Raw genomic sequence first — 3,774 nt, 5'->3', positions numbered from 1 at the left:
TTGTTTGTTAGTTTGTTTTTTGGTTGGTTTTTTTTTTTATAATGAACAAAAAAAGAATTATAGGAAGGTAGCTGAAGCAATATGTAGATGGCTTATGCTTTTCTGTTAAATTCCTTGGCATTTCTTTAACAAATTATGATTTTTGTCTTTTGCTGCTACTAAGACTCATAAGCATGCAAATTTCGCATGTTCTTGTTAACCTTATTCAATGTTTATCAATTATTAGTTTGGGAACCTTTACTTTTGGAGTTGGTAGAGACTTGGCCCTCTTCTGGAAGTATGCTTATCATCCATGGGGTATGTGGCTTTACATCAGCATTCTACTAGATAAGCACACTGAGTTCCTCTTTGATGTGTGGAGGGTGTTCCTTCATGATCTCATCTGAATTTAGAGGCAAGCAGACAGGAGAAGCAAGACACAGTGACCATCACAGGTTTGTAATTCTCTGTAACAACTTCCCTCTCCTTTGGTGTTCATTTGCAGAAGCTGATAAAGAGAATAATCTGAAAAACTTCTTACTTTCTAGGAGCACTAATTATTCCTTTCCTGTCTGCTCTTGAATACCTATAGTGGTCATGAAAGACAGGCAGATACATCCTGCAGTTGACTGAGAAACTTTGTACCTAGATCCTACAGTGGTGAACAGCAGTAAGAAGTCACTGAATCCTTACAGATAGTTGGTGAGTCCATAGTGAATATGGATTGTTTGTGTGGGGTTTTTTGGCAATCAACAAAAGTGATTACCCTTTATAGGCATTTTAAGTTAGTAAAGAGTACTTTCAGCCCAAGTACAAGCTTTCTGGGAACTGTCATTTCCATAGAATCTATAGAAGTTAACACAATATGTGGGGTAAGGATACAGAAAAGGAATGTTTGTTTAGAAAGGGAGAGAAAAACATCATGCAAACCCAGACTCTACCTTCTTGAAGTCAGGAAATGAGGATTAAAAAGTCTTAGTATCTGCATTGTTTGAAAAGACCCGGGAAAAATGTTGGGGCTTTTATTACACTTAACTAAAGGCAGTTAAGCATTTCAAAGGGAATTAATGTTAGATCTAAAATATTATGAAAGGTTCAAGGTTGGGGCTCATATACAGCTTGGCTGTGGAGCCAGTGGACTGGACAATAGGACTCGGAGTCATCTTAAGAGAGTGTTGAAGGAATGTGGGAGCAGGCTATGGACAGATGGGAGAGCATACTTGTAATTTCAAAGGGATTACTTTAGATTTTATACTTTGACTAAAAAATAGCTGAGAACATTTTTACATCCTTTGACAATTACATGGGGCTCTAGAATGTTCAGCAGGCAAAAATTATTGCCTGTCTTCAGTGAGCAGGAAGACTAACATCTTGAGAGAGGTTCTGAAGAGATCTCAGATCTGAAGGATTAGTCATGTTGTCAGTATTTTGATTCTTCTTTGGCATTCTGCTTGCTTTGTCTGAAAATTATTGATCTTTCATAACAGCTAAGAGAGAAAAGACGAACAGTGTGATAGGAAGTACACATAAGTAACTTTCCGTTTATAAACCAATTCACACAACGAATAGCAGCACACCGAAGAACAGAAAATTAATGTGGATTGGTAGAAAAATATGGGGTATGACTGGGTTTTACACATGGTTAAAAAAAAAAAAATTATTGCTGCATCCAATACCAAGGATTTAGTTTGCTTTTCTATAGACTATTTTTATTATTATTTAGAAAAAGCATAGTTACAGTTTTTCACACATAGCTACAGCTAGAATTATTAATTCTGTTGACCTTTTACAGGATAATTCAAAATCCCAACTGTTCACAGCTCATGTAGTAAATTTTTTTTTCAGCTAGAATGTCTTGTGACTTATAAGTATTGAAGGTAACAGCATACCTATGTTCTGCCTAAGTATGCATACCAATACCTCTTCAAACAACCATTTTAAAATGCTGCTCAACAATATCTCATAATAGAGGAAATATTGCTCATAAGTATCAGTTTGTTAAAGAGCTCAATTCTGGGAAGGTTTTCAAAAGCAGTATGGCAAGTTTGAGGAGGGTGTAAGTTCAAGCAGTCTTACTTGGCACACACCGCTGTTTTTGGACAAAACCTCACTACTACATTTTCAGAAGCAAGTTCTGGTATTGCAGGAAACAGCTGAGCCCTTCACCTAGGATTGTGGCCTCCTAGGAGAGTGCATTTAAGGAAGGGCAAAACACTGGACAGAGAGAGGAGGAAAAATTCTGCCTGAATGCATTTCAGTGTTTCACTTTGGTATTTTATATCAAATAGAAGTCTCTGAATTTGCTGCCTGAGATCCCAAACTGACCTTTTTTAATATTCCACCAGCTACAGAAGATCAGATTGATGGAACTTTCAGTTCACCCATTACCTACCATACAGTTTGCTAATGTTAAGGTTTTGAACCTGTATGTTTTGCAAAAGAAACATTGAATGAACAGTGACCTAAAAGCAAGCTTCAGCTCTGTGGGACAAAAAACACACTTGTGAATTTTCTCCTATTTTCCTCTCTTATTGCATCTTGGTAATATTTTCTGGGAAAATATCACCCAAAGAACATTTCTTATCACCATGTGTATTTCTTGAAGAAGAGCACTTCTTTTCAAATCTACCCTTTGTTCTTGTTACTGAGATCTGTTCAGTTTCTGACAGGCCGTGCTGGCAGAAGTTCATTATCTGCTGTCCAGAGATTGCCCCAAATGAACTGATAAGAAAAGGCTTGTGAAAATTTGATTGCCCCCTCAGCTGGGCAGAAATCTTGGACAGCAGCTCCTGGCCCTTGTTTCTACTACCACAAAAGGGTTATCTATTATCCCTGTATGCAGCAGAACAGTTGAGGTGAAAAGGTTAAATTTATGTCCTTCTTTTGATCTTCTGAGGAAAGACAAACTTTCCAATTTGTCTCACACACAAACTTCTGGAAACCAGCAGATTTGTCAGCTGAAGGCTGGGTGATTTGGCATGTTTACTTTAAAACTTTTGATTCAGCCGATGTATGGGTGACAGAGCAAAGTCACAAACTTAGATCATTATTAGCTAGATGTGAAAAATTAAAGACAAAAATCAAGCCAGTTATCTGAGTATTATTTTTTATTATTTACCATTGCTATTGTAATATTGTGTCTAATCTTGAATAAATTTAATTTTAACTGGCAGCTGTGTTTGATTATAAAGAAACCCAACCCAAAAGAATGCACCTGCTATATATCAAGGTCCTGCGCAAGTTTCAAATAATTATCTGTGCAGGGAGAAAGAACAATGAAATATATGATTCATCAAAGATAAATTAATCAATAAAGTAAAAATGTGTGATTCATAAAGAATTTGTGTCTGTGGATGAATTATCACCCCGTACATTTAAGGATACCTCTGTTTTCTTTTAATTTACTTTCATTTTGTTATATATATTTGAAAAACAATTTTGTCTGTGCAAAGACCTCGATGATTGCGCTTTGCAGATTTTTTATATATTTTAGTTCACATATTTTATATATATTTTATATATTTTAGTTCACATTTTTTATAAATGTGACCTGTAGATGCTGTGCACTTTAAAAGCAAGGAAGTATCTTTGGAAAGAAAGCCTTGGAAATAGTGCCCACAGCATAGCAGTAAGGACACTGAAAATGGAAGGGAACCAGTAAAGGATACCCATAATTAATTTTCTTGAATAAGGTATTTTGATTCCCCATCTTTCTTAAATGTAGTGCTTGCTGGGATACTCTGGGGGAGTTTCAGGACAGTAGCAAATATATATGGTTATGCAAACCCTTTTTGT

At 36.0% G+C, this 3,774-nt stretch overlaps 1 long non-coding RNA gene across 2 annotated transcripts; it reads left to right on the top strand.

Moving 5' to 3' along the window:
• The first annotated feature begins 364 nt into the window (after positions 1–364).
• On the top strand, positions 365–2,801 carry LOC136007125 (uncharacterized). 2 transcript variants are annotated; one of them, XR_010609482.1, is made up of 3 exons: positions 365–434; positions 528–681; positions 2,325–2,801. It is a non-coding gene; the product is annotated as an uncharacterized LOC136007125 (long non-coding RNA). The 2 variants fall into 2 exon arrangements; XR_010609483.1 differs by having other exon boundaries at positions 392–434; positions 572–681.
• Positions 2,802–3,774: the final 973 nt, after the last annotated feature.

This window comes from Lathamus discolor, chromosome 1 (genome assembly GCF_037157495.1).
Source record: "Lathamus discolor isolate bLatDis1 chromosome 1, bLatDis1.hap1, whole genome shotgun sequence".
Classification (NCBI taxonomy): domain Eukaryota; kingdom Metazoa; phylum Chordata; class Aves; order Psittaciformes; family Psittacidae; genus Lathamus; species Lathamus discolor.
This window is presented reverse-complemented; position numbering and strand designations above follow the sequence as displayed.